Below are 23384 nucleotides of genomic sequence, written 5' to 3'. Positions count from 1 at the left end.
CAGGCCCCAGTCTACTGTACCCTGCTGGTCTCACTCTGTCTCTGTCTCTGTTTCTGTTTCTCTGTTTGTCTTTATCATTCTCTCTCTCTCTCTCTCTCTCTCTCTCTCTCTCTCGTTCTCGTTCTCTCATTCTCTCGTTCTCTCTCTCAGGGGCCCTGAGTAAATTCTTCCAAGACCTCCCCTCTTCCTTTTTCTTTCCCTTCCTGTCTCCTGTTCTTTGCACTTGCTCTCTCTCTCGCTCTCTCTCTCGCTCCCTTTCCCTCTCTCTCTCTCTTTCTTTTTCTCTGTATCTCTCCCCTACTATTGTCCGTCTGTCTCTGTCTCTCTTTCTCACACTCAAGCACGAAGTGTGTCGAAGATAGTGTGAAATAAGACTCTCAGAGGACACACAGCTGGAGATTTCTGTGTGTATATGCGTGTGTCTGTGCTTGTACAGTATGTATGTGAATTCCCTGGTTCCTCCTTTTACATTTCTGGGGATCCTTACACTCAAGGCAGAGCCCCCATCAGAATAGTGTTTACAAGCTGCAAGTTGACTGGGGTTAACAGTGGTTGGAGGGTTCACAGTTGGCTCGCTATGCAAAGTGTGTAACTTGTAGAAACAGGTCCATGTCTCTCACATTAACCCTTACTGTCCAAAGCTGTGTTATGTGAGGCTTGAAACTTGGATTGTCCTTTTTCTTCTTCAAGAGAAAGAGAGAACATTTTTAACAGTCATGGAAACGTTTTTGAAATTCTCACACTGAATACTGTATATTTGCCAGTAGACAACATTCGTTTCCATGACTATTGATGAGAAGCTTATGAGAAAATGGTGAGATCTAGGGATATCTGATATACTATACTTATATAGCTGCTGTGCAGGAGTCAAACTTCTCAAATACAGTGCCTTTCGGAAAGTATTCAGACCCCTTGACTTTTTAAACATTTTGTTAGGTTACAGCCTTATTCTAAAATGTATTAAATGTAAAAAAAAATCCTCATCAATCTACACACAATACCACGTAATGATAAAGCAAAAACAGGGTTTTAAGAAATGTTTGCAAATGTATTAAAAATTAGAAGTGGAAATTTCAGACCCTTTACTCAGTACTTTGTTGAAGCACCTTCGGCAGCGGTTACAGCCTCAAGTCTTCTTGGGTTTGACGCTACAAGCTTGGCACACCTGTATTTGCGGAGCATCTCCCATTCTTCTCTACAGATTCTATCAAGCTCTGTCAGGTCGGATGAAGAGCGTCATTGCAGAGCTATTTTCAGGTCTCTCCAGAGATGTTTGATCAGGTTCTTGGCAGTGTGCTTAGGGTTGTTGACCTGTTGGAAGGTGAACCTTCACCCCATTTTGTGGTCCTGAGTGGACTGGAGCAGGTTTTCATCAAGGACCTCTCTGTACTTTGCTCCGTTCAACTTTGCCTCAATCCTGACTAGTCTCCCAGTCCCTCCTGCTGAAAAACATCCCCATAGCATGATGCTGCCACCACCATGCTTCACCGTGGAGATGGTGCCAGGTTTCCTCCAGACGTGACTCTTGGCATTCAGGCCAAAGAGGCACCATCTTGTTTCTCATGGTCTGAGAGGCCTTTAGGTACCTTTTGGCAAACTCCAAGTGGGATGTCATGTGACTTTTACTGAGGGGTGGCTTCCATATGGCCACTCTACCATAAAGGCCTGATTGTTGAAGTGCTGTAGAGATAGTTGTCCTTCTGGAAGATTCTCCCATGTCCACAGAGGAACTCTAGAGCTCTGTCAGAGGGACCATCGTGTTCTTGGTCACCTCCCTGACCAAGGCCCTTCTCCTCCGATTGCTCAGGCAGACAGCTCTAGGAAGAGTCCAGTTGGTTCCAAACTTCTTCCATTTAGGAACGATAGAGGCTGCTGTGTTCTTGGGGACCTTCAATGCTGCAGACATTTTTTGGTACCCTTCCCCAGATCTGTGCTTCGACACAACCCTGTCTCGGAGCTCTACAGTCAAATCCTTCAACCTCATGGCTTGGTTTTTGCTCTGACATGCACTGTCAACTGTGGGACCTTATATAGACAGGTGTGATCCTTTCCAAATCATGTCCATTCAATTGAATATACAACACGTGGACTCCAATCAAGTTGTAGAAACATCTCAAGCATGATCAATGGAAAAAGGATGCACCTGAGCTCAATTTCGAGTCTCATAGCAAAGGGTTTGAACACTTATGTAAATAAGGTATTTCTGTATTTTATTTTTAACACATTTGCTACAATTTCTAAAAATCTGTTTAGATGTTGTCATTATGGGGTATGGTGTGTAGATTGCTGAGGATTTTGTTTAATTTAATACATTTTTTAATACATTGCAAATAACAAAATGTGGAAAAAGTCAGTGGGTCTGAAAACTTTTTGAATGCAATGCTTTCCACGTGTCTGGATTACAAAAATGATGCCGGAGAAGAATGATGACATCTTACGTGTCCAACCGATTGTGTTTTTTTGTTTGTTTATTTGCGTTGTTTGTAACTTAATTTTGTAACGTATTTTGTACATAATGTTGCCGCTACCATCTCTTATGACCGAATAGAACTTCAGGACATCAGGACTGAGATTTCTCACCGCAGACTGGCAGAATCCTTCTGGGCATCAGGACTGGGATTTCGCACCACAGACTGGCAGAATCCTGTGTTTTCCTTTAACGAGTCTGACGAGCCCGACGAGAACGATATACTGCTTTCTTGGGAATAGGCTCAGATCCCCGTGATTTGCGTGAGGAGGAGGCGGAGAAAAAGGAGAAAAAGGGACCAGAGGGCGGGCTACCTTCTGCGATTTCATGCTGGATCGAATAAACCTCCACTTCCTTCCATTCTGCTAGCAGAATAATAAAATCAATGACCTACGTGGAAGATTAAACTACCAACGGGACATTCAAAACTGTAATATCTTATGCTTCACAGAGTCGTGGCTGAACGACGACACTATCAACATACAGCAGGCTGGTTTATACGCTGTACCGGCAGAATAGAACAGCGGCGTCTGGTAAGGGCGGTGGACTATAAATTTTGGTAAACAACAGCTGGTGCACGATATCTAAGGAAGGAAGTCTCGAGCTATTGCTTGCCTGAGGTAGAGTATCTCATGATACACTGTAGACCACACTATCTATCTAGAGAGTTTTCCTCTGTATTTTTTGTAGCTCTTTACATACCACCACAGACTGAGGCTGGCACTAAGCCAGCATTGAATGAGCTGTGTTCCACCATAATGAAACAAGAAAACGTTCCCCCGAGAGGCGGTGCTCCTAGTTGCTGGGGACTTTCATACAGGGAAACTTAAATCCGTTTTACCAAATTTCTATTTTTTATGCAGGGACAAAAAAACTCTGGACCAACTTTACTTTACTCCACACACAGAAACATATTCAAAGCTCTCCCTCGCCTTCCATTTGGCCAATCTGACCATAATTCTATCCTCCTGATTCCTGCTTACAAGCAAAAACAAAGCAAGAAGGACAAGTGACTAGATCAAAACAGGACTATTTTGCTAGCACAGACAGGAATATGTTCCGGGATTCCTCCGATGGCATTGAGGAGTACACCACATCAGTCATTGGCTTCATCAATAAGTGCATCGATGAAGTCGTTGCCAAGGTGACTGTACGTACATACCACAACCAGAAGCCAAGGATTGGCTGCCGCTTTCAAGGAGCGGGACTCTAACCCGGAAGCTTCTAAGAAATCCTGCTATGCCCTCCAACAGGCAAAGCGTCAATTCAGGACTAAGATCAGCTCTGATGCTCGTTGGATGTGGCAGGGCTTGCAATCCATTACAGACTACAAAGGGAAGCACAGCCGAGAGCTGCCCAGTGACATGAGCCTAACAGATGAGCTAAACTACTTCTATGCTTGCCATGAGGGAAGTAACACGAAAACATGCATGAGAGCACCAGCTGTTCCAGAAGACTGTGGATCACGCTCTCCGCAGCCGTTGTGAGTAAGACCTTTAAACAGGTCAACATTCACAAGGCCACAGGGCCAGACGGATTACCAGGACGTGTACTGCGAGCATGCACTGGCCAACTGGCAAGTGTCTTCACTGACATTTTCAACCTCTCCCTGACTGAGTCTGTAATACCAACATGTTTTAAGCAGACCACCATAGTGCCTGTGACCAAGAATATCAAGGTAACCTGCCTAAATGACTACTGACCCGTAGGACTCACTCCCAGAAACCCTAGACCCACTCCAATTTGCATACCGCCCCAACAGATCCACAGATGATGCAATCTCTATTGCACTCCACACTGCCATTTCCCACCTGGACAAAATTAACACCTATGTGAGAATGCTATTCATTGACTACAGCTCAGCGTTCAACACCATAGTACAATTAAAGCTCTTCAATAAGCTAAGGACCCTGGGAGTAAACACCTCCCTCTGCAACTGGCTCCTGGACATCCTGACGGGCCGCCCCCAGGTGGTAAAGGTAGGTAACAACACATCCGCCACTCTGATCCTCAACAAAAGGGCCCCTCAGTGGTGCGTGCTCAGTCCCTTCCTGTACTCCCTCTTCACTCATGACTGCAAGAACAGGCACGACTTCAACACCATCATTAAGTTTGCAGATGACACAACAGTGGTAGGCCTGATCACCAACAACGACGAGACAGCCTACAGGTAGGTGGTCAGAGACCTGGACGTGTGGTCCCAGGACAACAACCTCTCCCTATATATGATCAAGACAAAGGAGATGATTGTGGACTACAGGAAAAAGAGGACAGAGAACGCCCCCATTCTCATCGACGGGGCTGTAGTGGAGCAGGTTGAGATCTTCAAGTTCCTTAGTGTCCACATCACCAACAAACTAACATGTTCCAAGCACACCAAGACAGTCGTGAAGAGGGCACGATCAAAACCTATTTCCCCTCAGGAGACTGAAAATATTTAGCATGGGTCCTCAGATCCTGAAAAGGTTCTACAGCTGCACCATCGAGAGCATCCTGACTGGTTGCATCACTGCCTGGTATGGCAACTGCTCGGCCTCCAATCACAAGGCACTAGTACATCACTGGGGCCAAGCTTCCTGCCATCCAGAACCTCAATACCAGGCGGTGTCAGAGGAAGGCCCTAAAAATTGTCATAGACTGTTCTCTCTACTACCGCACAGCAAGCGGTACCGGAGCGCCAAGTCTAGGTCCAAGAGGCTCCCTAACAGCTTCTACACGATAGCCATAAGACTCCTGAACATCTAATCCCATCATCTCCCTCCCCCGCCCTCTCATCTCTGCATAGTCACTTTAATAACTCTACCTACATGTACATACTACTTCAACTAACTGGTGCCCCCGTACGTACATAGACTCTGTACCGGTACCCCCCTGTATATAGTCTCGCTATTGTTATTTTACTGAGGCTCTTTAATTACTTGTTACTTTTATATCTTATTCTTATACGTATTTTTTTTAACTGCATTGTTGGTTAGGGTGCTCGTAAGTAATCGTTTCACTGTGAGGTCTACTCCTGTTGTAATCAGCGCATGTGACTAATACGATTTGATGCGATTTCAGACTTCCTCTGAACATGGGGAGAGAACTAAAAACAAACAATCGTCTTTCTTCCAGACATCATAGGCTCTGCAGATTATGATGAGAGATTGACGCTCAGAGAATACACAACAATAGTTAGGGTCCCAGTTTCAGAAAAAAGAACAATTGATGACAAAAAACCTTTAGGTATAATCATAAAGATTGCCAGTAACAGTCACACACACAACTGGCTGATGTATCTCTGCAGTTTGTCTGTAATGTCAACCCCTTCAGTCCTAAACCAATTTTTTTAGGAATGGAGTGTTCTGTGAGAAATTAGACCAAAGTGGAAGTCTACTCCTTCGGAGGTCGGAGGTACATTCACACCCCTGGTTTTAAATATAGCTCACCTTGAGTTCACGTGGCGATGATAAACAATAAGTGATGGCACATCACAGTGATGCACCCTGGGCCAGGATGGGAAGAATCAACAGGAAGTGTCTCAGCAGCAAGCTGCATCACAGTGGAACACAAGACGAACCCAGCAGAACTACATAATCACCAGAGCACAACTAGAGACATACAGACAAACCCAGCAGAACTACATAAACACCAGAACACAGCAAAACACAACTAGAGACATACAGACAAACCCAGCAAAACACAACTAGAGACATACAGACAAACCCAGCAAAACACAACTAGAGACATACAGACAAACCCAGCAAAACACAACTAGAGACATACAGACAAACCCAGCAAAGCACAACTAGAGACATACAGACAAACACAGCAAAACTACATAAACACCAGATGTCACATGTGACAGATTTAACTATCCACATTCTTATGTAATTTATATTTATCCTGGTAACTCTCTACTGGCACCAGAGATACATAGTACAGTTATGTTATCTAGACTCTACTAGAGAGACCTGACACAGTTGTTATCTAGACCGCACCAGAGAGACCTGACACAGTTATGTTATCTAGACTCTACCAGAGAGACCTGACACAGTTATGTTATCTAGACTCTACCAGAGAGACCTGACACAGTTATGTTATCTAGACTCTACCAGAGACCTGACACAGTTATGTTATCTAGACTCTACCAGAGAGACCTGACACAGTTATGTTATCTAGACTCTACTAGAGAGACCTGACACAGTTATGTTATCTAGACAATACCAGAGAGACCTGACACAGTTATGTTATCTAGACCGTACCAGAGAGACCTGGCACAATTATGTTATCTAGACCGTACCAGAGAGACCTGACATAGTTATGTTATCTAGACCGTACCAGAGAGACCTAGCCTTCCTGTTGTGTTCGTTTCATGTTAATTAATTCTGTGTTCCCGGTCCAAAATGACCGCCCCATTATAGCTGATTATAAATCCATATATTATCACCTAATGTTGTGTTAGATATTTTTATCAACTTAAGTTCTTGAGAACATAAGTTTTGAACTTCTATTTATGGCCTGTAGGCCTCATTGACCTGAGCTCATACAACTCGTTTGAGTTAAAAAAAAAAAGTTTAATGTGTTCAAATCAAATCAAATGTATTTATATAGCCCTTCGTACATCAGCTGATATCTCAAAGTGCTGTACAGAAACCCAGCCTAAAACCCCAAACAGAAAGCAATGCAGGTGTAGAGGCACGGTGTCTAGGAAAAACTCCCTAGAAAGGCCAAAACCTAGGAAGAAACCTAGAGAGGAACCAGGCTATGTGGGGTGGCCAGTCCTCTTCTGGCTGTGCCGGGTGGAGATTATAACAGAACATGGCCAAGATGTTCAAATGTTCATAAATGACCAGCATGGTCGAATAATACTAAGGCAGAACAGTTGAAACTGGAGCAGCAGCACGGTCAGGTGGAAGTTGAAACTGGAGGAGCATCACGGCCAGGTGGACTGGGGACAGCAAGGAGTCATCATGTCAGGTAGTCCTGGGGCATGGTCCTAGGGCTCAGGTCCTCTGAGAGAGAGAAAGAGAGAAGGAGAGAATTAGAGAACGCACACTTAGATTCACTCAGGACACCGAATAGGACAGGAGAAGTACTCCAGATATAACAAACTGACCCTAGCCCCCCGACACATAAACTACTGCAGCATAAATACTGAGACAGGAGGGGTCAGGAGACACTGTGGCCCCATCCAAGGACACCCCCGGGGCCAAACAGGAAGGATATAACCCCACCCACTTTGCCAAAGTACAGCCCCCACAACACTAGAGGGATATCTTCAACCACCAACTTACCATCCTGAGACAAGGCTGAGTATAGCCCACAAAGATCTCCGCCATGGCACAACCCAAGGGGGGGCGCCAACCCAGACAGGATGACCACATCAGTGAATCAACCCACTCAGGTGACGCACCCCTTCCAGGGACGGCATGAGAGAGCCCCAGTAAGCCAGCAGAGAATCCCAGTGGAAAGAGGGGAACCGGCCAGGCAGAGACAGCAAGGGCGGTTCGTTGCTCCAGAGCCTTTCCGTTCACCTTCCCACTCCTGGGCCAGACTACACTCAATCATATGACCCACTGAAGAGATGAGTATTCAGTAAAGACTTAAAGGTTGAGACCGAGTTTGCGTCTCTGACATGGGTAGGCAGACCGTTCCATAAAAATGGAGCTCTATAGGAGAAAGCCCTGCCTCCAGCTGTTTGCTTAGACATTCTAGGGACAATTAGGAGGCCTGCGTCTTGTGACCGTAGCGTACGTGTAGGTATGTACGGCAGGACCAAATCAGAGAGATAGGTAGGAGCAAGCCCATGTAATGCTTTGTAGGTTAGCAGTAAAACCTTGAAATCAGCCCTTGCTTTGACAGGAAGCCAGTGTAGGGAGGCTAACACTGGAGTAATATGATCAAATTTGTTGGTTCTAGTCAGGATTCTAGCAGCCGTATTTAGCACTAACTGAAGTTTATTTAGTGCTTTATCCGGGTAGCCGGAAAGTAGAGCATTGCAGTAGTCTAACCTAGAAGTGACAAAAGCATGGATACATTTTTCTGCATCATTTTTGGACAGAAATTTTCTGATTTTTGCAATGTTACGTAGATGGAAAAAAGCTGTCCTTGAAATGGTCTTGATATGTTCTTCAAAAGAGAGATCAGGGTCCAGAGTAACGCCGAGGTCCTTCACAGTTTTATTTGAGACGACTGTACAACCATTAAGATTAATTGTCAGATTCAACAGAAGATCTCTTTGTTTCTTGGGACCTAGAACAAGCATCTCTGTTTTTTCCGAGTTTAAATGTAGAACGTTTGCAGCCATCCACTTCCTTATGTCTGAAACACATGCTTCTAGCAAGGGCAATTTTGGGGCTTCACCATGTTTCATTGAAATGTACAGCTGTGTGTCAGCCGCATAGCAGTGAAAGTTAACATTATGTTTTCGGATAACATCCCAAAGAGGTAAAATATATAGTGAAAACAATAGTGGTCCTAAAACGGAACCTTGAGGAACACCGAAATTTACAGTTGATTTGTCAGAGGACAAACCATTCACAGAGACAAACTGATATCTTTCCGACAGATAAGATCTAAACCAGGCCAGAGCTTGTCCGTGTAGACCAATTTGGGTTTCCAATCTCTCCAAAAGAATGTGGTGATCGATAGTATCAAAAGCAGCACTAAGGTCTAGGAGCACGAGGACAGATGCAGAGCCTCGGTCCGATGCCATTAAAATGTAATTTACTACCTTCACAAGTGCCGTCTCAGTGCTATGATGGGGTCTAAAACTAGACTGAAGCATTTCGTATACATTGTTTGTCTTCAGGAAGGCAGTGAGTTGCTGCGCAACAGCCTTTTCAAAAAAAATTGAGAGGAATGGAAGATTCGATATAGGCCGATAGTTTTTTATATTTTCTGGGTCAAGGTTTGGCTTTTTCAAGAGAGGCTTTATTACTGCCACTTTTAGTGAGTTTGGTAAACATCTGGTGGATAGAGAGCCGTTTATTATGTTCAACATAGGAGGGCCAAGCACAGGAAGCAGCTCTTTCAGTAGTTTAGTTGGAATAGGGTCCAGTATGCAGCTTGAAGGTTTAGAGGCCATGATTATTTTCATCATTGTGTCAAAAGATATAGTACTAAAACACTTGAGCGTCTCTCTTGATCCTAGGTCCTGGCAGAGTTGTGCTGACTCAGGACAACTGAGCTTTGAAGGAATACGCCGATTTAAAGAGGAGTCCGTAATTTGCTTTCTAATAATCATAATCTTTTCCTCAAAGAAGTTCATGAATTTATCACTGCTAAAGTGAAAGTCATCCTCTCTTGGGGAATGCTGCTTTTTAGTTAGCTTTGCGACAGTATCAAAAAGGAATTTCGGATTGTTCTTATTTTCCTCAATTAAGTTAGAAAAATAGGATGATCGAGCAGCAGTAAGGGCTCTTCGGTACTGCACGGTACTGTCTTTCCAAGCTAGTCGGAAGACTTCCAGTTTGGTGTGGCGCCATTTCCGTTCCAATTTTTTTTGGAAGCTTGCTTCAGAGCTCGGGTATTTTCTGTGTACCAGGGAGCTAGTTTCTTATGAGAAATGTTTTTAGCTTTTAGGGGTGCAACTGCATCTAGGGTATTGCGCAAGGTTAAATTGAGTTCCTCAGTTAAGTGGTTAACTGATTTTTGTCCTCTGGCGTCCTTGGGTAGACAGAGGGAATCTGGAAGGATATCAAGGAATCTTTGTGTTGTCTGTGAATTTATAGCACGACTTTTGATGTTCCTTGGTTGGGGTCTGAGCAGATTATTTGTTGCAATTGCAAACGTAATAAAATGGTGGTCCGATAGTCCAGGATTATGAGGAAAAACATTAAGATCCACAACATTTATTCCATGGGACAAAACTAGGTCCACAGTATGACTGTGACAGTGAGTGGGTACAGAGACATGTCGGACAAAACCCACTGAGTCAATGATGGCTCCGAAAGCCTTTTGGATTGGGTCTGTGGACTTTTCCATGTGAATATTAAAGTCACCAAAGATTAGAATATTATGTGCTATGACTACAAGGTCCGATAGGAATTCAGGGAACTCAGTGAGGAACCCTGTATATGGCCCAGGAGGCCTGTAAACAGTAGCTATAAAAAGTGATTGAGTAGGCTGCATAGATTTCATGACTAGAAGCTCAAAAGACGAAAACGTCATTTTTTTTTTTTGTAAATTGAAATTTGCTATCGTAAATGTTAGCAACACCTCCGCCTTTGCGGGATGCACGGGGGATATGGTCACTAGTGTAGCCAGGAGGTGAGGCCTAATTTAACACAGTAAATTCATCAGGCTTAAGCCATGCTTCAGTCAGGCCAATCACATCAAGATTATGATCAGTGATTAGTTCATTGACTATAATTGCCTTTGAAGTCAGAGATCTAACATTAAGTAGCCCTATTTTAAGATGTGAGGTATCATGATCTCTTTCAATAATGACAGGAATGGAGGTGGTCTTTATCCTAGTGAGATTGCTAAAGCTTACACCGCCGTGTTTAGTTTTGCCCAACCTAGGTCGAGGCACAGACACGGTCTCAATGGTGATAGCTGAGCTGACTACACTGACTGTGCTAGTGGCAGACTCCACTATGCTGGCAGGCTGGCTAACAGCCTGCTGCCTGGCCTGCACCCTATTTCATTGTGGAGCTAGAGGAGTTAGAGCCCTGTCTATGTTGGTAGATAAGATAAGAGCACCCCTCCAGCTAGGATGGAGTCCGTCACTCCTCAGCAGGTCAGGCTTGGTCCCGTTTGTGGGTGAGTCCCAGAAAGAGGGCCAATTATCTACAAATTCTATCTTTTGGGAGGGGCAGAAAACAGTTTTCAACCAGCGATTGAGTTGTGAGACTCTGCTGTAGAGCTCATCACTCCCCCTAACTGGGAGGGGCCAGAGACAATTACTCGATGCCGACACATCTTTCTAGCTGATTTACACGCAGAAGCTATGTTGCGCTTGGTGATCTCTGACTGTTTCATCCTAACATCGTTGGTGCCGACGTGGATAACAATATCTCTATACTCTCTACACTCGCCAGTTTTAGCTTTAGCCAGCACCATCTTCAGATTAGCCTTAATGTCGGTAGCCCTGCCCCCTGGTAAACAGTGTATGATCGCTGGATGATTCGTTTTAAGTCTAATACTGCGGGTAATGGAGTCGCCAATGACTAGAGTTTTCAATTTGTCAGAGCTAATTTTCCTTCCAGAAACCTTGAGAAAGTTGTCCGGCTGCGGGGACTGTGCCAGGGGATTTATACTACTATCTGTACTTACTGGTGGCACAGACGCTGTTTCATCCTTTCCTACACTGAAATTACCCTTGCCTAACGATTGCGTCTGAAGCTGGGCTTGTAGCACAGCTATCCTCGCCGTAAGGTGATCATTCTCCTGTATATTATGAGTACAGCGACTGCAATTAGAAGGCATCATGTTAATGTTACTACTTAGCTTCGGCTGTTGGAGGTCCTGACGAACCGTGTCCAGATAAAGCGTCCGGAGTGAAAAAGTTGAGGAAAAAAACAAAAATATAAACGGTTATTAAAAAGTAAAAAACGTAAAGTTGTCAGGTAGCAAAACAGGTTGGCAACAAAACGCACAGCAACTCGAAAACAAGTCTGCAAGTTGTGACCGGAAATGTGTTGATTATTTTGACTATACCAAATACTCAGATGAAACATATGGTGCTATTTATCACAGACTACTTTGTGTCAAAGTGTAACAAAGACATTTGTTTTGAAACCATTTCAAAAAAAAATTAAATAGTGGCACAAAATAACATCTGTTGTGTTCCCAGTCCAAACTGACCACTATGATTGTAATTGTAAAGAAAGGACATAGGCCCAAAACTACACATGAAAACTTTACCATATTCACAAAATGTATGTCTGAACACAATAAAGAACATCAATAACAGTATTACTAATTATAACAAAAAAAACATTAAAATGTTCACAATCTGTCAACCAAATGGCGGGTACATGTTGTGTCCTTCTCATGCACATGTGATACATGATACGTGGTAGTTGTTGCATGTGCCTTGCAAACATATGCACTGCATTTATGGAATATAATGGTCGTTTTGACATCTCCTGGTGCACACAGATTGCACCTCTTTCTCCTGTCTCTTCTGTCTCTTCTGTCTCTTGCAGCCGTAGATCTTGCTTCTGGCCCTTGAAAATCTCTCACCAAGCCAGCAGAGGATGGTGTTGGAGGAAGGTGTTGGCGCCTTTGAATGAGGGGTGCCACCATGGCCTTCCCCCAACTCTCCTAGGAATAGTCTCCTCTTGAAGAATTTCCCCTTTTTCTAGCCTGGAGTCACCTCCAATTCACACCACAAAGACGTTGTAGGTCGACACATCTAGGATGTTGAACACCACCATGGGTCAACGTGCCGTTATCCTCTTACAAGAGTATGTGCCAGTAACCTGCAACAATCGGTAAATAATATAACGAGTACATACAAGTGAAACTTCATGTCTGGCATAGTAACATGAGATAAATTGCATCAAAGCGTTGTTTTCATTTATCACATCTTAAACATATTTCCATATTCGAATGAATAGAATTGTTCACAAATTCAATGAGCATTTCACCAAACAACATGTCTTATTTTTATGTTGCAATCTGGTAATAGAAAAAAAAGTACCTGAGACTTGAAAAATTTAAAGTAACATACCTTATCAAGGTTGTCCACCCAACCTTTCTGCCTGTTGTAATCCAGGACAGCGTTGGGCTTCTTGTCCTCCCTGGTACTCACAGCGTCATCAATGTGCAGAGTTGTCATCAGGAGCACATTCTTCTTTTTCTTCTGGCAGTAGGACACAAGAGTGTGTGTATTGGTGAAGACAAATTTAAGAGGAACAAATTATCCCTGTCCTTGGTAGTGAGTAAGGCTGGAGGTCAATTCCTTCTGACCATCCCCAACATGGTCTTTTTTTCTTTTGTTTTTGGAGCAGCTCCTGACCATATGAGGTGAGGAAATGGTCATACCTACAGTCATTTCCCATCTTCCCCTGGTGTAACGCTTTTCTTCCGTTGAAGGAGAGGAGGACCAAAATACAGCGTGGTTAGGGTTCAACGGGGTTTAATATAGACGATAAATGAGAACACTACAAAATACAAAACAACAAATGTGAAAACCGAAACAGTCCTATCTGGTGAAATGACACAAAGACAGAAGACAACCACCCACAAACCCCAACACAAAACAAGTTATCTAAATATGGTTCCCAATCAGAGACAATGACTAACAACTGCCTCTGATTGAGAACCATATCAGGCCAAACATAGAAACGGGAAAACTAGACACACAACATAGAATGCCCACTCAGCTCACGTCCTGACCAACACTAAAACAAAGAAAACACAAAAGAACTATGGTCAGAACGTGACAGTGCCCCCAGTACCCCCCCCCGGGACTCCGGCCGCAAAACCTGAACCTATAGGAGAGGGTCTGGGTGGGCATCTGTCCGCCGTGGCCGAGAGGTGGCTCAGGACCGAGAGGTAGCTCAGGACCGAGAGGTAGCTCAGGACCGAGAGGTAGCTCAGGCTGGTTGACCACGGGACACTCTAGCAGCTCTGGACAGACGGGAGGCTCTGACAGCGCTGTAGAGGAGGACGGCTCTAGCAGCTCTGGACAGGCGGGAGACTCTAGCAGCTCTGGACAGGCGGGAGACTCTAGCAGCTCTGGACAGGCGGGAGACTCTAGCAGCTCTGGACAGGCGGGAGCACCTGTAGGGATGAGACGGAGAGACAGCCTGGTGCGGGGAGCTGTCACCGGAGGACTGTTGCGTGGAGGTGGTACTGGATAGACCGGACCATGCAGGCACACTGGAGCTCTTGAGCACCGAGCCTGCCCAACCTTAGCTGGTTGAATACTCCCGGTCGCCCTGCCAGTGCGGCGAGGTGGAATAGCCCGCACTGGGCTGTGCTGGCGAACCGGGGACACCATTGGTAAGGCTGGTGCCATGTATGCCGGCCCAAGGAGACGCACTCTATGCACCCGCACTGGGGACACCATGCGCTCTACAGCATAACACAGTGCCTGCCCGGTCTCTCTCGCTCTCCGGTAAGCACAGGAAGTTGGCACATCTGATGAATGAGTATGTGCCTGAACTCAATTTTATAACCCAATTGTTGTGTCACCCATTCATGTCTAATGACCGGTCATTTTTGACCAGGAACACCACAGGTGTACAAATGTTAAATAAAACACCCAAAATGTCATGAAAATCACCCAAACATATTTTGTGTGTTCACTGACCCAGTGTGGACAAAGTCATGGAACCTTAAGACAATCAGATTAAATGAACTACATTTTTCAGAGAGAGAACTTGTAAATCGGTCCAATTAGACGCGAAACACAGCAGGACAGTTAGGTTATCTAGACCATACCAGAGAGCCCTGACACAGTTATGTTATCTAGACCATATCAGAGAGGCGTCACTACAGACCCGGGTTTCATCCCAGGCTGTGTCACAGCCGGCTGTCACCGGGAGACCCATGAGGCGAGGCACAATTGGCCCAGCGTCATCCAGTTTACGGCAGGGTTTGGCTGGACAGGATTTCCTTGTCCCATCGCGCTCTAGTGACTCCTTATGGCGGGCCGGGTGCCTCCAAGCTGACTTCGGTCGCCACCTGGACGGTGTTTCCTCCGACACATTGGTGTGGCTGGTTAAGCGAGCAGTATATCAGGAAGCAGTGCAGGCAGGGTCGTGTTTCGGTGGACGTTGTTTCCTCCGACACGTTGGTGTGGCTGGTTAAGCGAGCAGTGTGTCAGGAACCAGTGCAGGGTCGTATTTCAGTGGACGCATGTCTTTCGACCTTCAGCTGTGACTCTCCCGAGTCTGTAGGGGAGTTGCAGCGATGGGACAAGACTGGAACTAACAATTGGGGAAGAAATATCGGTAAAAGTACACAAAAAATACATATTTATCTAAAAACATTGAAAAAATATATTAAAGGTTGAATTTTTTTTTTTATATAAAGTATATATAAAAAAATATATATATATATATATATAAAAAACTGTGCAAATAGCATTAAAAAAAAGTTGATCAATAATATAATAGCACTCTTAGCAAATATATGTATCTTAAAATGTACAATCTGTAGAAACTATGAGAATAGAAAGGTTCAGAACTTTAGTGGGGCATCACAGCACACCTGCAAATAGAAATTAACTTTGGATTGATCAGAGATAGATGGGAGGTGTTGATCAGAGCTAAAGTGTGGGACAAAAAAATAGCAAGATAACGAAATGTAAAAAATACTTTGTATGTTTTCTTTCCTCATACTTTTCTTTCATGATCCTTCTCATTGGGTCAGAAGTTTACACATACTCAATTTGTATTTGGTATCATTGCCTATAAATTGTTTTACTTGGGTCAAACTTTTCGGGTAGCCTTCCACAAGCTTCCCACAAAAACGGGTGAATTTTGGCCCATTCCCCCTGACAGAGCTGGCGTAACTGAGTCAGGTTTGTAGGCCTCCTTGCTGGCATATGCTTTTTCAGTTCTGCCCACACAATTTCTATAGGATTGAGGTCATGGCTTTGTGATGGCCACTCCAATACCTTGACTTTGTTGTCCTTAAGCCATTTTTCCACAACTTTGGAAGTATGCTTAGGGTCATTGTCCATTTGCAAGACCCATTTGTGACCAAGCTTTAACTTTCTGACTGATGTCTTGAGATGTTGCTTCAATATATCCACATAATTTTCCTTTCTCATGATGCCATCTATTTTGTGAAGTACATCAGTCCCTCCTGTAGCAAAGCACCCCTACAACATGATGCTGCCACCCCTTTGCTTCACGGTTGGGATGGTGTTTTTCTATTTGCAAGCCTCCCCCTTTTTCCCCCAAACATAACAATGGTCATTATGGCCAAACAGTTCTATTTTTGTTTCATCAGACCAGAGGACATTTCTCCTAAAAGTACGATCTTCGTCCCCATGTGCAGTTGCAAACTGTAGTCTGGCTTTTTTATGGCGGTTTTGGAGCAGTGGTTCCTTCCTTGCTGAGTGGCCTTTCAGGTGATTTAGGACTCGTTTTACTGTGAATATAGATACGTTTGTATCTGTTTCCTCCAGCATCTTCACAAGGTCCTTTGCTGTTGTTCTGGGATTGATTTGCACTTTTCGCACAAAAGTATGTTCATCTGTAGGAGACAGAACGCGTCTCCTTCCTGAGCGGTATGACGGCTGCATGGTTTTATGGTGTTTATACTTGCGTACTATTGTTTTTACAGATTAATGTGGTACCTTCAGGGGTTTAGAAATTGCTCCCAAGGATGAACCAGACTTGTGGAGGTCTAAAAAACAAAATTCTGAGGTCTTGAATGATTTCTTTTGATTTTCTCATGATGTCAAGGAAGTTTGTTTGAAGGTAGGCCTTGAAATACATCCACAGGTACATCTCCAATTGACTCAAATGATGTCAATTAGCCTATCAGAAGCTTCTAAAGCCATGACATCATTTTGGGGAATTTTTCCAAGCTGTTTAAAGGCACAGTCAACTTAGTGTATGTAAACTTCTGACCCACTGGAATTCTGATACAGTGAAGTATAAGTGAAATAATATGTCTGTAAACAATTGTTGGAAAAAATTACTTGTGTCATGCACAAAGTAGATGTTTCCAAAATATATATATGGAGGATTGGAAATGATGCAGACAATTACAATATGAAAGCCTTCTGTCTTCGCGCCAAGAATAGGTTTAGCCAAATGTATTTAAGTGTCTGTTTGGAGATGTTGTATTTTGTTCAAGGTTGAGTAGCTCGGGGGGAGGCTGTATCTAAGCCTGATAGACTTGTGCTTTATTTGTAAAGACAGGTTTTCTCCTGATGAGACACTTTTTTCTTTTGAACACAGACAATTTGAAGTCAGAACCTTGTACTCATATTTTCAAATTTCACCGTTATCATTGAAACAATTTATCCAACACATTTGCACCTCTACTTGCCCTCTGCTGAATCGTTGTCCTTACGAAAGGATAAGGATAAAAGGATCCTATTTTACGTTCATACAGGCTCCAACCTCTAACTTCAAAATCACTTCATGATCTCAAAGTCTCATCATTTTTAACTTGATGTTGTTGTTTTTTTTGTGGAATTGCGTTTATAAAAGCAGAATTCAATCTAATTTCCATCCCCAAAAAGAACGTAGCCACCCAGTCACTTTATCCTGGCACTGGGTCTGGGGAACAATAAAGTTTTATCAGTGAAAAGCATGGCTAGCGTGTCTAGCGTTAGCCACATAGCATCAGCGATACTCAGTTATTACAGCCTTGAGAGGCAGCCAGCGTAGCTTTCATGTAAGCCATCTAGCATTAGCTATAGTCCCACTCAGACCCCTTGACATCCATCATGGCAACATAAGTCCATTCCACCACTCACTTTCACTATAAACAGCTGCGGTAAATGTTGTATTACTCTCCAAACATTATAGGAGAAGAGGGCCAGGGTTTCAGGGATCCTCCAGGTTGCGTTCTCTCTATCTCACGCTATCTCTTTCTTTCTATCTCTATCTCTTTTTCTGACTCTCTCTCTCTTTCTCTCTCTCTTTCTCTCTATTTCACGCTCTGACCTCTATATCTTTCTCTCTATCTCACTCTCTAATTCTTTCTGTTTCTGACTCTCTCTCAATCTGTTTCTCTGACTCTCTCTCTTTCTGTTTCTCTGACTGTCTTTCTGTTTCTCTGACTCTCTCTCTTTATGTTTCTCTGACTCTCTCTCTTTCTGTTTCTCTGTCTCTCTCTCTCTTTCTGTTTCTTTCTCTTTCTCTTTACCTGACTCTGTCTCTCTCTCTCTCTTTGTTTCTCTGACACTCTCTCTCTCTCTTTCTGTTTCTCTGACACACTCTCTCCCGGTCTCTCTGTCTTTCTTCTTCTTTCTCTCTCTCTCTCTGTACAAGCTGAACTTACCGCATCTAATCAGTCACATCTCAATTGTCCCTTTTTTCTTCATCCATACTGATGTGAATGAACTGCAATGGACTTTAGATGATAGCACCCTCTGTAACTGCTTCCCTTCCTCTCACGAGTTGAAGACAAACGTGTGAGTCTCTATTCAAACGCATCCCACGTACAGACACAGATCATGTGTCACATGTCTAGACACACACACACAATGACCCACGCACACACACAAGCATACAGCTGCTTTTATGCTGTAGATAAGGAACACAGAACTGTGAAAGGAGGAGATGTGAGTGAGGGGAGACGGGGAGGAAGGGATGAAAGGGGACAAGGGGGGAGGAAGTGATAAGAGGGGAGAGAGAGGGAGAGGGGGAGGAAGGGATGTGAGGTTGGAGAGGAAGGGATGAGAGGGGGAGAGGGGGGAAGGGATGAGGGGACAATTGAGGGGATGAGAGGGGACAAGAGGAGGGAGGAAGGGATGAGAGGGGGGAGGAAGGGATGAGAGGGGGAAGAGGGGGGAGTGGTGGAGGAAGGGATGAGATGGGGAAGAGGGGGAAGGGGAAGGAAGGGATAAGAGGTGGGAGGGGAGGGGGGAGGAAGATATGAGAGGAGACAAGAGGGGGGAGGAAGGGATGAGTAGGGGAGAGGAGGAGGAAGGGATGAGTGGGGCAAGGAAGGGATGAGTTGGCGGGAGATGGGGATTAAGGTATGGGACGGGACAAGTGGGCAGAGGAAGGGATGAGGGGGAGGAAGGGATGAGAGTGGACAAGAGGAGGAGGAAGGGATGAGAGGGGGAAGAGGGGGCGGAGGGAAGAGAGGGGACAAGAGTTGGGAAAGGGGGCGGATGAGAGGTGGGTGAGGAGGTAGGGGGGAGGAAGGGATGAGAGGGGGAGAGGGGGAGGAATGGATGAGAGAGGACAAGAGGAGGGAGGGATGAGAGGGGGAGAGGAAGGGGTGAGAGGGTACAAGAGGAGAGAGGAAGGGATGAGTGGGGGGAGAGAGGGAGGAAGGGATGAGAGGGGGAGGAAGGAATGAGAGTGGACAAGAGGAGGAGGAAGGAAGAGAGGGGACAAGAGGGGGGAAGGGGGCGGATGAGAGGTGGGTGAGGAGGTAGGGGGGAGGAAGGGATGAGAGGGGGAGAGGGGGAGGAATGGATGAGAGAGGACAAGAGGAGGGAGGGATGAGAGGGGGAGAGGAAGGGGTGAGAGGGGACAAGAGGAGAGAGGAAGGGATTAGTGGGGGGAGAGAGGGAGGAAGGGATGAGAGGGGGGAGGAAGGGATGAGAGGGGGAAGAGGGGGGAGTGGTGGAGGAAGGGATGAGATGGGGAAGAGGGGGAAGGGGAAGGAAGGGATAAGAGGTGGGAGGGGAGGGGGGAGGAAGAGATGAGAGGAGACAAGAGGGGGGAGGAAGGGATGAGTAGGGGAGAGGAGGAGGAAGGGATGAGTGGGGCAAGGAAGGGATGAGTTGGGGGAGAGGGGGAGTAAGGGATGAGAGGGGACAAGTGGGCAGAGGAAGGGATGAGGGGGAGGAAGGGATGAGAGTGGACAAGAGGAGGAGGAAGGGATGAGAGGGGGAAGAGGGGGAGGAGGGAAGAGAGGGGACAAGAGGGGGGAAAGGGGGGCGGATGAGAGGTGGGTGAGGAGGTAGGGGGGAGGAAGGGTTGAGAGGGGGAGAGGGGGAGGAATGGATGAGAGAGGACAAGAGGAGGGAGGGATGAGAAGGGGAGAGGAAGGGGTGAGAGGGGACAAGAGGAGAGAGGAAGGGATGAGTGGGGGGAGAGAGGGAGGAAGGGATGAGAGGGGGAGGAAGGAATGAGAGTGGACAAGAGGGGGAGGAAGGGATGAGAGGGGAGAGAGTGGAAGGAAGTGATGTTCCTTAGGCGATGATCAGCTCAGGCGGTCCTCTCCCTCATTCTCTCTCCCTCTCTCCCAGCTCTGATCACATTGGGGATCCACTGCTCATCGCTCCGCCCTCAACTTACTGATTTGTCTCACGTTGTGCTGTTTGTTGCTACTTGGCTATGTGCCAAACCTTTTGGGTTATATTTTTAATACATTTACTAACGTCTTTTTTTCCCCTTGCTCAACTTTTACAGGACCTCCACCAGCTGAAAAAGCTAAGTTGAAACATTAACACTGCCATCTAATTGCAGTCCCTGTGCTCATAACATACTATTGTCTTATGGTGAGGATAGCCATGTTGCAAGCACAGCTTCAGATCGTTAGGCAAGGGTAATTTAAGTTTAGGAAAGGAAAGGATGAAACAGCGTCTGTGCCACCAGTAACTACAGATAGTTGTATAAGTCCCTAGTGGACTGACAAGATATGACGGCTTATTATACAGAGATGGAGAAGGGGGTGGGGAAAATAGAGAGATGGGGAGACAGGGACATTTATCGTACATTTGGAAACTACGCTCACATTATTAACCTCTTGGATCTCTAGGGGCGCTATTTCATTTTTGGATAAAAAACGTTCCCGTTTTAAGCGCAATATTTTGTCATGAAAAGATGCTTGACTATGCATATTATTGACCGTTTTGGAAAGAAAACACTCTGAAGTTTCAGAATCTGCAAAGATATTGTCTGTAAGTGCCCCAGAACTCATTCTACAGGCGAAACCAAGATGATACGTCAACCAGGAAATGAGCAGAATCTCTGAAGCTCTGTTTTCCATTGTCTCCTTATATGGCTGTGATTGCGCAAGGAATGAGCCTACACTTTCTGTCGTTTCCCCAAGGTGTTTGCAGCATTGTGACGTATTTGTAGGCATATCATTGGAAGATTGACCATAAGAGACTACATTTTCCAAGTGTCCGCCTGGTGTCCCTGCGTCGAAATTGGAGCGCAAAGCCAGGTGCAATTATTTTTCCATTTGAGAGCAAGGAGAAACCAGGCTTCCACGAAGGATATATCATCGAAGAGATATGTGGAAAAACACCTTGAGGAGTGATTCTAAACCACGTTTGCCATGTTTCAGTCGATATTATGGAGTTAATTTGGAAAAAAGTTTGCGTTTTGAGGGCTGAATTTTCGTTTTTTTTTTTTTTTCGTTTTTTTTTTTGGTAGCCAAATGTGATGTACAAAACGGAGCTATTTCTAATACACAAAGAATCTTTTTGGAAAAACTGAGCATCTGCTATCTAACTGAGAGTCTCCTCATTGAAAACATCAGAAGTTCTTCAAAGGTAAGTTATTTTATTTGAAGGCTTTACTTGTTTTTGTGATAGTTGCCTGCTAAATGCTAACGCTAATGCTAACACTAAATGCTACGCTAGCTAGCTACTGTTACACAAATGATTGTTTTCCTATGGTTGAAAAGCATATTTTGAAAATCTGAGATGACAGTGTTGTTAACAAAAGGCTAAGCTTGAGAGATAGCATATTTATTTCATTTCATTTGCGATTTTCATGAATAGTTAACGTTGCATTATGGTAATGAGCTTAGGTCTATAAATAGAATCCCGGATCCGGGTTTGGTCGTCCCAACAGGTTAACCATATATCTTACATACGAGAAACACCCGTTTGAGTAAGAAATGCAATGTATTTACGTGTAAATTAGATGGCTTTGCTCGTCGTCTCTGTTGAAACCAATCGATCCTTCGATGTGGAATAGCTTGATGGGTGTAAGGCTCTGATTGTCCACCAGAGGTCACAATGTCCTTTTTATTAGTTTTGGTCTTGTAGTGGAGTGTTCAAATAGAACAGGGACTCCGTGATTGTCTGAGATGGGATTTCCTTCCTTCCCACCTCGTGTCTTTAGTAAAAGTTCTAGATCCCTTTCCATGCACAGCTGCAGACTGTCAATGTTTTGGTCTAGTGAGTTTTTCTTCACCTCGTGTTGAGTTTCAGAGTTTCCAACCATTTCGACGTGTAGCCACGGCTTCACGTCTGCTGGTCTTAGTTCAAAGTTTATAACCATTTCAACATGTGGACCATGGTCTCACGTCTTTTAGTCTTTTGTATATTTCGTTACCAAGGCTTTTTATCCTCTGGGAAAAGGGGACGTTCCGTCATGCCGACACGACGACTGTGCTCCCTTGCGGCATGGCTACTGACTGGGCAAAAGTTTATATGAAAAACAATTATCTCATTAGAAGACTAAAATCCCATTCCATTCTTAACAAAAATAGTTTAATTGTTCTTCATGTTGTAACATCATATTGGATGGAAACTTAACAGCCGAAGGGGGTTTCCTTCCTAAGTTACAGTATTTGGTTCATAAAGTCTTCAATAACATCACAAAATGAAAAGCAATATGACATGATTATTCTTTAGATCCCCACTGACCATTCTTATCATATATTATAAATATATAAATATTGTTTCAATATTAACTTTTTTTGGATATAGTTTTGGAGGACAAAGGCATTCCTTTGGTTGGTACTGAAGAACAGGAAAGGGTTCTCTGCTGCATTCGGGAAAGGCACTGGAGCAACGAACCGCCCTTGCTGTCTCTGCCTGGCCGGTTCCCCTCTCTCCACTGGGATTCTCTGCCTCAAACCCTATTACAATGGCTGAGCCACTGGCTTACTGGTGCTCTTCCATACATGAAGGGCACTATTTGGCATTTCCCGTATGATTGATGAGGATCTCCATATTGAAAATGTACGGTCCGTTACTAGACATCTGCGAATGTTATAAACTTCTTGATGCACCCATCCCGTTAGCGGGATCATTTTTGTCAACATCCACTGAATTGCAGAGCGCCAAATTCAAATTAAATTACTAAAAAATACAGCTTAGCTTGTTGTTAGTCAACCTGGTGTGTCAGATTTCAAAAAAGCTTTACAGCAAAAGCTAACAAAGCGTTTATGTTAGGACATCTCTCTCAGCAGATAAAACATTACAAACAGCTAGCAGCAAAGTAGCTTGGTCACAAAAGTCAGAAAAGCAATAAAATGAATCGCTTACCTTTGATGATCTTCGGATGTTTGCACTCACAAGATTCCCAGTTACACAATAAATGTTCCTTTTGTTCCATAAAGATTATTTTTATATCCAAAATACCTC

This window comes from Oncorhynchus clarkii, chromosome 4 (genome assembly GCF_045791955.1).
Source record: "Oncorhynchus clarkii lewisi isolate Uvic-CL-2024 chromosome 4, UVic_Ocla_1.0, whole genome shotgun sequence".
NCBI lineage: Eukaryota > Metazoa > Chordata > Actinopteri > Salmoniformes > Salmonidae > Oncorhynchus > Oncorhynchus clarkii.
The sequence above is the reverse complement of the archived record's forward strand: the minus strand, read 5'-3'. Positions refer to the sequence as shown.